At 36.2% G+C, this 12,323-nt stretch overlaps 1 protein-coding gene across 7 annotated transcripts in view; it reads left to right on the forward strand.

Annotated features, from left to right (window-relative positions):
• LOC119642997 (gamma-aminobutyric acid type B receptor subunit 1) overlaps positions 1–12,323 on the forward strand; it is a 314,997-nt gene that overhangs the window by 264,164 nt on the left and 38,510 nt on the right. The gene's annotated exons all lie outside the window — the stretch shown is intronic.

Raw genomic sequence — 12,323 nt, forward strand, 5'->3', positions numbered from 1 at the left:
AAATTGCTTTTAGAAGTCTACCATAACTAAAAAATATTTTTTTGTGTATATGATCACATTTCAAACAAATGCGTATATTTTTGTTTTCCTGCTATGAATTTTTAAACAAATGATTATATATTTTCTTTTTTTTTACGGTTTATAGTTTTAATGGCATGGTTTCGTTTTGTAAAAGCAATGAAGAAAAAATAATTTGCAGGTTTTTGTTTATTTTTTTTGGGAAAGTTGATGAAATATGTTGAAAAAGTTAAAACAACAACGGTAGTGGTATAGGTTCTTTTCTTTTCTATATTCTATGGTTGCTGTGCTTATGACGAAAAATGCGTCGACGAATTCATCTCTCGTTTGAAAGAAAAAAAAAAAAAAAAAATAAATAAGTAAATGCATAAAAGCATAAAAATGATACAACACAAAAACTATATCATGTGTGGTCTCAAAACAACAATGCGTCTTGCAACTATTCTACGTAAACGTGTTTTTGTGTATAGTGTACTAATGTAGTGTAGTGGTGATAGTTTTAAACAAAGAAGTGATGATAACATCTATAGGAGAATTGTTACGGAGCCATATTCGTAAGAGTTGCTGATGATGAGCAAAGTTGTAACGGATAAATAAGTTGGTTCTTAAGTTGGTATTGAAAAGCATTGTAGCGCGAAGTCTCTAAACTAAGGCTAAAACCACTTAATGCAGTTGAAAGTGGACAGTTTGCATGGAAAGTCTACCGTATATATAGTAGCTATTCCTCTCCTTTGCTGCCACCGGTAGCACAAAATGCACTCACCGTATACCCTGGCAACACAGAGTTATACATTATTCCTGAAGCTACACCAAGCAAAGATCTATTTATGCCACTTCTGCAGTATCAACAACTGCCTGATGCTGCACATTTGCCCCGGTTTTAATACTCAGTCGTTTCCTTTTTTTTGAAATAAACATACTCACAACACATCACGCACACATTACATTGACTCTCTTCCTACTGCCTTCTTCATAAGTGTGCCAACAATGTTGTTACGCAATATATTATTTCTGCAATTGTGGGCTTGGTGTGCGGATATGTATGGACGTGTGTGCGTTTATGCCTGCATGTTTGTATATTTGCTTAGTTGGTTGAATATTTAAGTGCTTATGTACTCATTTACGTTACAAACAACCTTGGTGGGTTTTTATAGTAAAAACATTGTTTAAGAACTAAGAAAACAACAGATAAATAACAGTATACTAACTAAAGCAGAAAAGAATGAGAAAGAGAACATAGCACCTGCGTGTATGTTTGCATGTGTGGGGGCAAGGAAGGGAAATGTATAAAAATGTGTGTGCATGCGTTTTTTGATTACGAAAACAATACAATAATCGAGTGCACGCCAACATATACTTGCACAATTCTTGAAGGCATTTACGGTAATGATATCCATACCCAAATTCATTTGGTTAAAACAATGATCGTCTTGTCAAAGCTGACTAAAAAAGAAATGACAAAAGCATCCAAACAAGGTTAGGAAAGCAAAAACTACAAGAACCTATTAATTTTGAGTTTAATCGTTGAAAATATGAAATCAGAAATAATTTAAATCAACGAATTGACTTAGAAGTTTCAACTTAATCATAGAATCTTTCATTGCCACTCTATAGGATTAAGTCTCAAAAATTGAGGTTTGCAAACCCCTCAAACACACTTTGAGCCTTTGCAAAAAACTAGGTTCAATATACGTTCTTCTTAACTGCCATTTATCGGGAATGAAACATTGTTTATATAAATCCAATAGTAACAGTGAGAAAAGGAAAGGGCAGGCATTACTAATAGAAGAAAAAATGTTATCACATTACGTTAAAAGGGCTTTCATAAAGGCATTAGAAAATGATGACTTCAATAAGTTGATTAGAGTTGAGCAGATCCTAAAGATTAAATCTGCAAGTATGATGGTTGTATAAAGTATTCATTACCAATTTATACAATTTTGCGTGCGCAACTCTTCATGGATGAGATGGTTTATGTCGATGTCGTACGAAAGAAAAGTTTTTTCATCTCCAAATGTGACCATTTCTTTTTGAATACTGCGTTGCTCTTTTCAATTAAAGCATACCAAAAAGCGATTCCTTCTTATAAATAAACTGCTAATATGTCTACCAAATTTGAAGTCGACATCTTCATTTTTACGACCAGGCCACTGGGAACAATGCACACTACACAAACACGCACACGGGCAGACACAACGTAATCACGATGATATCATGCTGATCAAGAATATATACTCCAGAGCGTCTTTGACGCTTAGTCTTGCGTGTTGTAAACATTATCGTAAAATGAATATACCGCCAATCCTGCAGTGGTGTACGTAATCCAAAGTGAAAAGCACGAACTCATTTACAAATTGAAAGCGGTTACTTTATAAGAGGCGTGCTCTGCAAACAAACACGTCTACGAAAGAAACCCACATTAAAGACTCAATAAAAAAATTCTACAACTTCGTTACTGCAGCCAGTAGAAATTAATTTGGAAAGTTTCAAAATATTTAAAAGTTATTGCGATTTACTTTAGACTGAAATAATGCTGAGTTACAAACTCTCCAAACACTTTAGAGGTATTGTTACGAAATTCCTTTATTGATACTGTTCGCGCCACTAGATTGTGGAATTATTTACAATTTCCTTAGTTTGACAACATTCTTAACTTAAACTTTCTTTTACTACTAAGTCATTTTGTTCAATTATTCTGCTTATAAAAGCATCTTCCCCTTTTTCGTCGGCCGCGCCATGAACTTGCACTTGGTTTTTCCTTCTAGCGGAAGTTAATTTTCTGGGAAAATCAATTAGTTGGAATGAAATTAGATTTGGAATTTCCGTAACAGTATTTTAAAATTTCAGACAGTTTCGGTTGATTCTATTTATTTAGAAAAAGGAATTGGAATTAGAAGCTAGATTGTCAGTTTTTATTCGAAATTTAATTAAATGAAGCTAAGTGTATTAACCCAAAATTTATAAACAAATTTTGAAGAAAAAAAGATCTAATCTTTTATATACATACCCAGTCTTAACGAATATATAAGAATTTTAATACTTATATTCATATAAATTATTCGACCGGACTATTTAAATTATTGTAGATAATGGATTTTTGGAATTTTATCTTCACATCTGTTATAAGCTGCAAATGTAAATGATAATCGTTCTCGGTTTCTAGATTTCAGATAAATACTTGGTACATGTTACAAATTTGTTCGTCGAAGTAAAGACACGTACGGTAACTTTTACTTTCTTTTCTGACTTATACAATATGTTGGACAAAATTAAATACATTTAGGATCTTACGATGATGAAATAAGAAAACTCAGAATCGATCAGTATACATATTGTTACGAATTTCGCTTTTCTAAGATAGGACTCGTACCACTAGATGTTTTCAAAAGAAATACACTTCAAAGTTCTTTTATTTCCAATTATATTTCTTAAGAGTAGGATTAGTCTCAATTTATTTTTGGCAATACTTTCGAGTGTTCAACTCAAGTATTTTTTTTTTATACTAACTTGCTCTCCGCAAATATTCTATTTATATACATTTTTACAAGCATATTTCCATTACCTAACTTCGTGGCTTCATTTTTTATCCGCTAAGCTGCTTTTCCGCTACTCGTTTAACTCGGCCGGCAGCTGCCTGACGCGCCTGCACTTAATTTTTGCCTGTCTGCTTTTCCGCTAATCTTTTTCGTCGGCCAGCAACTGCATGACGCGCCGCGAATGTGCACTTGGTTTCTCCCTCTTTAGAGAATTTATTATTTGGGAAAATTAATTAGCTGACTTGGGATTTCCGTAATAACATATATATTAGTTTGGGGAAAAAGAAATCCATTATTTTTTCGGTAGATGGCTGCACTGATAGATTTCTCGTAAAGTATCGATCAAACAATCTCCGATACTGTACATTTACATACTGTACATTTCGCAGTAAAAAAAATTCTTTTGCTGTTTTTTGTTTGGTGCATTCAGTTGTGAGTTACAGCGTGTTAAAAATGGAAGTGAACAAAGAGAAAATTCGGTACATTTTACAGTTTTTCTTCGACAAAGGCGAAAATGCAAGCCAGGCGGCTAAAATTTTGAATGGTGTTTATGGTTCCGATACTGTAAGAGCCAATTATGTGCGATTTTGGTTTCGTAGACTCCGTTCAGGAATTTTTGATGTTAAAGATGCACCTCGCACACTTAGGCCGGTCGTCGAAAATGTCGATAAAATCGGAGAAATGATCGAAGTTGACCGGCATGTTAGCAGTCGTAACATCGCCCAGGAGCTAAAAATCGACCATAAAACAGTTTTAAATCATTCACGCAAAGCTGGATTCAAAAAGAAGCTCGATGTTTGGGTGCCACACCAATTAACAGAAAAACAGATGATGGATCGAGTTTCCATCTGCGAAGCTGTGGTCAAACGGAATGAGATAGACCCATTTCTTAAACGGATGTTGACTGGAGATGAGAAATGGATCACATACGATAACCCTGTGCGAAAACGATCGTGGTCAAAGAGCGGTGAAGCACCTCCAACGGCCAGGAAGGTTTTGCTATGCATTTGGTGGGACTGAAAGGGGATTATTTATTATGAGTTGCTTCCATATGCCCAAACGCTAAATTCTGATCTCTACTGTCAACAACTGGACCGTTTGAAGATAGCGATTGTCCAGAAACGGCCAGAATTGGCCAACAGGAGATGTGTCGTGCTCCACCAGGACAACGCTAGGCCGCACACATCTACAGTGACTCGCCAGAAACTTCGGGAGCTTTTGTTATTTTTTTTATTTTATTTATTCCACTTATACTAGAAACTCAACTAAACAAATAATAGTCGAGTTCAATTGACAATGCAAAACTTATATTAATTAACAATAAAATTGAGTATAAGCATAATAAAACGAATAAGAAAAAAAAAAAGCATGTACACTATCAGGATAGGAGCACACTTACAACCGGTACAGGACCAAATTGCAAATGAACCCCTAAGCCATCGCAAACATGCATAAGCCTGGCAACCGATAATAAATTGACTATAATTCACTTTCGAAACGTAACGACGTTTTAAGGATAAAAGCTAGTTTAAATACGTCATAGGTAAATCGCGCGTATTAAGCAATGTTGCTTTAATGGACTTTAAAGAGTCCGATAACGAGAATAAGTGGTAGACGTCATTTAGGTTCTTGCAAACGACTCTGAGCGGATTGAACAGCTCATAATTAAATTTACACTGCTTAACCAAGATAAAATGCCTAGAGAAGCGGTTAGGAACATTAAAGCTTATTTCACCAAGTAATGAAGGCGAGTCAATGGCACCATTTATTACTTTAATTAGAAAGGAAACGCCAAAAACAAATCTACGTTTCTCAAGAGACGGTAGGGACAGCAGAAACAACCTATTTTCATACGGAGGAAGAGAGGCAATCGGATCCCAACCCAAATTTCTAAGGACAAACAGCAAGAATTGCTTTTGAACAGATTCAATTGAATCTACATAGCATCTATATGAAGGAGACCACACAACTGAGGCATACTCGAGTATGGGTCTAACCAAACACATGTACAGCCTTTTCGTAATGTAGGGATCATCAAGCTCTTTGGACCACCTTTTTATAAAACCAAGCGCGGACCTAGCTTTGCTAATCGAGAGCTCAATATGCAAGTTAAAACGTAACCTATGGCCAAATAGAACGCCTAAATCTGTAATCGAATCGACGTCCTCCAACTTATGCGAATCTATGAAATACTCAGTAATGAATAACTTTCTTCTTGAGAATGAAAGCATCTTACATTTACTCAGATTTAGTTTCAGAAGATTCAAAGAGCACCGTGCAACAAAATTATCCAAAACACCTTGAAGCTGATGTGATTGCGATTCAAGAGAAGGAAGTAAACAGTTTCACATCATCAGCATACATTAAGATCTCGCTGGAATTAACCACCGATGGGAGATCGTTAATATATAAACTAAATAAAATGGGACGTAAGTGACTTCCCTGAGGTACGCCAGACGTAACGGGGAATTCATCCGAGGTAATGAAGTTAAACAAAACCCTGAAGGATCTATTGTGCAGATAAGAGCTTATCCATTTCACTAAGTAGGGTGGGAAACCAGAAGCTTGGAGTTTAAAGATAAGTAGTCTATGGTTAACCATATCAAACGCTTTGCTTAAATCAGTGTAAATAACATCTGTGCGAGAGCCGCTAGAAAAAGCCTTGAAAACATGACAGGTAAACTCTAACAAGTTGGTGACTGTAGATCGCCCTTTACGAAAGCCGTGCTGGTGCGGAGAAATATACGAATTAATGGCAAAGGCCAAATTCTGAGTCACAATACGCTCGAACAACTTGGGCAAAACACTCAACTTGGCTATGCCTCTGTAGTTCTCAACAAATTGTCTACTTCCACTCTTGTGGATAGGAATAAGGAAACTACTCTTCCAACATGAAGGGAAAACACCTAAATAGAAGGACATGTTAAAAATCTTTGAGATTACACCACATAACTCGACAGCGCAAGATTTAAGTACACATGACGGAATTCCATCAGGTCCAGGCGAACAACTGTATTTTAGAGAACTCAACCCTTTAAAAACGTCACCTTCCGAAATAACCAAGTTAGGTATTGAAACCGAGTTAGTTATAGGATATGGGTAGTTTGCTGATAAATCGAAATTAGCAATCGAAAAGTTTCGTCGGATATACTCATCAAATAGATTTGAGATTTCAAAATCGTCCGAGGAATCAGAGCCATTAAAAGGAACATGAGAGGGATATGTGGAAGTTTTTCTTTTAGAGTTAACAAATTTAAAGAAGAATTTAGGATTAGCAAACAGAGGATTTAATGAGCTGAAGGTATCTGCAGTAATAATGATGGTTGAGGGAGTTAAATCTATGCCTCGCCACCGAGTAAGCGACATAGTCGAGCGCAGAGCCACTTTTCGAATATTTTTTGAATAGCGAGTTTTTTCTATTCTTGTGATATTTAATTGTCTTATTAAACCACGGGGGACACCTGCTTCGAGGTCGATACTGCTTGATCGGAACAGATGCAGCAATAGATAGATTTAATGTATTGTAGAACGATGGCAATAAGCTTTCAATACTACCGGTTGAGAAATCAAGCGTCAGATGTGAAAGACGATGTTTTAGTAATACAATATTGATTTTATGAAAATCATACTCATCATTTACTTCTCATGTTTTCAAGGCTTTTTCTAGTGGTTCTCGCACTGATGTCATTTACACTGACTTTAGCAAGGCATTTGATATGGTTAATCATAGACTTCTTAGATTTAAAATCCAGACCTCTGGCTTTCCTCTCATCTTAGTTGAATGGTTAAGCTCTTATCTGTATGGTAGATCATTCAGGGTTTTGTTTAACCTCATTACCTCGGATGAATTTCCCGTGACGTCTGGCGTACCTCAAGGTAGCCACTTGGGACCTATTTTATTTAATCTTTACATCAATGATTTGCCCTCCGTGATTAAATTCAGTAAGATTTTAATGTATGCTGATGATGTGAAACTGTTTACTTCTTTTTCCGTAGAATCGCAATCACATCATCTTCAAAGTGATTTGAACAATTTGGTTGCATGGTGCTCCCTCAATCTTCTGAAGCTAAATCTAAATAAATGTAAGAAGCTTTCTTTCTTAAGAAGGAAGTCGTTTAGTACCCAATACTTCATTGATTCGCACAGGTTGGAAGACGTCGATTCGTTCATTGATTTAGGCGTTCTATTCGATTATAGGTTACGTTTCAATTTGCATATTGAGTCCTCGTTAAGCAAAGCTAGGTCCGCTCTTGGTTTTATAAAGAGGTGGTCAAAAGAGCTTGATGATCCTTATATTACTAAAAGGCTTTACACGTGTTTGGTTAGACCTATTCTTGAGTATGCCTCTGTTGTGTGGTCTCCTTCATATAGATGCTACGTTGGTTCAATTGAATCTATACAAAAGCAATTCTTGCTGTTTGCACTTAGGAATTTGGGTTGGGACCCGATTTCCCCTCTTCCACCCTATGAAAATAGGTTGCTTCTGTTATCCTTACCGTCACTCGATAAATGTAGATTTGTTCTTGGGGTTTCCTTCCTAATCAAATTAATAAATGGTGCAATTGATTCGCCCGCATTACTTCGTGAGATTTGCTTTAATGTCCCTAACCGCTTCTCTAGGTACTTTATGTTGATAAAGCTTAGTCAATGCAAATATAACTTTGAACTGTTTAACCCGCTCAGAGTTGTTTGCAAGAACCTAAATGATGTCTATCATCTATTCTCATTAACGGACTCTTTAAAATCTATTAAAGCAATATTGCTCAACAAGCATGATTTACCTATGTCGTACTTAAACTGATTTAACCTTAGATTTTGTCATTATGAGTCGAAAATTAATTTGTTGTTAACAATTATCGGTTGCCAAGCTTATGCATGTTTGCGATGGCTTAGGGGTTCACTTGCAATTTGGTCCTGTATCGGTTGTGGGCGTGGCTCTATGCTAATTGTGTACATGCTTTTTTTTTTTTCTTTCTTTTTTTTTTTTCCTCCTTATTTGTTTTATTGTACTTATACTAAGTTTTATTATTAAATAATTTTAAGATTTACTTAAGAGTCAATTGAACTCGACTGCCATTTTGTTTTAGTTGAGTTTCTTGTATAAGTGGAATAAATAAATAAATACAATAAATACAATAATAATTATTTAAAAAAGTTTGATTTGGCGCATTAAGGCATTTCAACAAACCATCATTAATATGATGAAAGGAAATGCATATTGATGTATGATAAGGATCCTCAGGTAAAGTAAAAGGTGGACAACGATTTACGTAAATCTCGGGAAAATTGGCAAAGCAGAGATCAAGCAGACTACCATTACAATTAGGATTACGATTATATTGATTCAAATTATGACCAATCACTAAAGAACACAACAGCCCTATCAGACGTTGAAGTAGGAACGAAACAGCCAGAATTATCAGTGCTACACCAAATGACTTGAGGCAAATTGAAGTCACCCAATGCAACGACCAAATCAGAGGGTCTAGATCGCTTGGCCACTTCACAAATGAAGGAAGCGTGTTTCCTGTAAATGGAGATATCAGAATTTGGAGGAATATAGGAACAGGTTATAAATAGAGGTTTATCAGGCATATTCGCACGAATAGCGATAAATTCAACGTCAGGAGAAGTGGGAAATTCAATTAAATTGGACGGGACTGACAGAGATATGGCAATTAATACACCACCACCAATGCGATTTACTCGATCATTTCTAAACACTTGGAAAGAATTATGAAAAAGTTCCGACGAATGTAGATCGGGTTTTAGCCAAGTTTCAGTAAAGGCCAAACAGAAAAATTCCGTGCTCACAGAATTTAGAAAAGTGGAACGAATTTTCGAATTTAGGCCCCTAACATTTTGATAAATGAGAGATAATGGGTTTGAAGAAACAATTAGTTTTTTGAAGGCGACAAGACTATTGCCTTGGTATTACGGGGACGATCTCGAGGGATAAATTCCTTAATTAAGGATCCTACTGGCCACAGTGATTTGTTTAACAACATATCACTGTTTTCAGTCGGAACTAATATTTTAAAAGAGGAGATTGCCCTAGCTTGAGAAGGCGCCATTTTGAAGATGCTAACACGCTTTAAGTTGACTGATGGAACTTTCGTCGCCAGATAACCTTTTATGTTATCCACCGATGTTTCAGGTGCCAGTCTTGACACAAATATTGCTTTTCTGGGAGGAACTGCCGTCAAGCAAATGTCATTATTTGGAACAGGAGGGGGGTTCACAGTAGGAGAGTTTCGAGTTGGGGAAAATATAGATGGGGTTATCGCCCTTGTACCGGCAGCTTGTGAGACTTGCCCAGTCTGGTGACCAGCATTCACACGCGAACAGGCAGGAGGAGAGGATGACTTATTTTTCTCTTCATTACTTTTAGGCGATGGCACTTGATTAGAGTAAGTGGCGGCTCTGGGCGGAGATACCCTTGCCACTTCAGCGTAGCTTAAAACCGATTGACTTGCCGGTTTGTTTGTAACAGTTTTGCTACCAACCGACTCAGCAATATCGGAAACATTACTGTTCATTTTAGAATTAGAGGGAGCGGTAACTTGTACCAACGAATTAGATTTGGAGAAAGCCAGAAGTGATGTCCCACACGCTACGCTACGAATAGAAGATGAGTGTCCAATAAAGCGACACTCATCAAACCTAGACTTAATGAGATCAAACTTTTCTCACAAGGAGCCGAGATTTCTACTCAATTCCGAGAAACTATAACGGGTCTCCGTGAAAAGTTTATAAAAGTCAATGTCCCGCTGCCTACAATCAGGACATGACCATCTTAAGCCTTTAGCCGGATCAGCGACTGCGTCAGCAGCACGGCCGAGAATACGGGCACACTTTGCATGACCAAACCGCTCGCAGAGCCAACAAGAAACGAATCTATCACAATCCGGGCCTGATTTCGCCCGACAAGGTGTATATAAACACTCCATGTCCTGTCAAAAAGACAGTTGTTGATTATGAAGAACAGACACACAAATCACTAAAAAAAATCCTGAACATAAAAATTTATCAACCAATTTGTGCAAAACTTCTCTGTTAGGTTGACACTGTAACGAGAGAGTAACACAAACTCCAAACAGCAAAAAAATAGCAGGGAAAAAGAGAGAAAACCAGAAAAAAAAGAGAGATTTATATCAAAGCTCAAAATTTTTGTTTGCAAAAATCAAATGATTCAAAGCGTAAAGGAAAAATATTTCTTTTAATTTGAATTCACTTACTTTTTTCTCAAAGTATATTATAAATTCACACACTATAATAGCCACGAAATTCAACAAAAAATTAAAATATTAATTGCCGAAACAAAATATATACGACTATACCGCGCGACAGAGTTGCCAGACTTGGCAAGTTTAAATGCATCCGCCATACAGTCCGGACTTGGCACCAGGCGATTATCATCTTTTTCTTGCATTGCAAAATTTCTTTAATGATAAAAAATTGGAATCCAGGGAGGATTGTGAAAATCGACTACTTTTAGAGTTTTTTGCGAATAGAGACCAGGACTTCTATGGGAGAGGCATTTTGAAGTTACCTTTAAAATGGCAACAAATCATACAACAAAACGGTGCATATTTGACCCAAATCGGACAATCCGAAGCATGTCAAATAAAGTCCTGAAGTTCATATAAAAATAATGGATTTCTTTTTCCCCAAACTAATATAATAAATAATTCGAACGTAATATCACATATATTCTATACATATTACTTTATCTGTCTTATTTTTAGTTATCTTCACCTTCAAACTAGATTTTGGGTGATCTGTCAGATGATTGCTTACATAGATGATACATATCCCAGTCTTTTCGTGTCTAATAGTTTTTATTGTGAACTCATCATTTGTTCAAATGTATTCCAATTTTTCATAGTTATTATGTCTGAATGAAATAGTTTAAGAGTTTAAGCATAGTTAGAAAATACTATAGTGGGCCACGGTCTGCCTTTAATTACCCTATAGTTGTTTCTACAACCGCTTATCAAAGTAGAGCGTGGTTGAAAAGGGGGTCTAAATTACTTTCAATAGCATCCGCCTTTGGAGTAAAAAATCGTTGTACACAATACCTTTAAAAATCTCAAAAACTGCGATCTGTAGATTGAATACGAGATGGCAAGGCAGGCAGGTCAAGTGAACTTACATCGATTGAGAAAGTAATTTTGAGTGGAAGTTGTGGATTCTTTCTATTTTTTTACAAGCAGTGTTGTTGTTGTATTTATTGCAACGACCAAAAACATATGTTTTCTGGTTTTGAAAGCAGCAGTGTTTTCGGTTTATGTTACATTTTAGGCGTGTTTTCATTTCGATTACCAACCAGCGTGAAAAATTTTAAAATATTTTCCTAAGCCTGGTTTTTGAATATTGGATTGGATTTGGACTGTAGGATATGATTATTCTCCCTATTCATTCCTTCAGCTGCACTTTACACTCAATACGTTAGACATTGAATGATATATAAGAAGTAAATTTGTACCAAATATACTTTAAAGAAAAAAAATCATCCGGCTTTTTCCTCAAACTTAAATAACAAAAAACAACTATCGAGAAGCAAGAGATGAAACGAATTATGAAAGAAGGAAAAAACAAACTAATAGAACAGCAACTTGCGTTTACGCTCTTAGCGCGTTTTCATACAAATTCGGCGGGTTCCAAGACAGCCAAGACTTTCTAAAAAAATTGTCATTGCTTTGAACCCCGCCGAATCAGTGCATTCATCTCCCCTTGTACGTCTCCTGAATAGTTTTGTACAATTT

Source organism: Glossina fuscipes, unplaced genomic scaffold, assembly GCF_014805625.2.
Source record: "Glossina fuscipes isolate IAEA_lab_2018 unplaced genomic scaffold, Yale_Gfus_2 303, whole genome shotgun sequence".
Taxonomy (NCBI): Eukaryota; Metazoa; Arthropoda; class Insecta; order Diptera; family Glossinidae; genus Glossina; species Glossina fuscipes.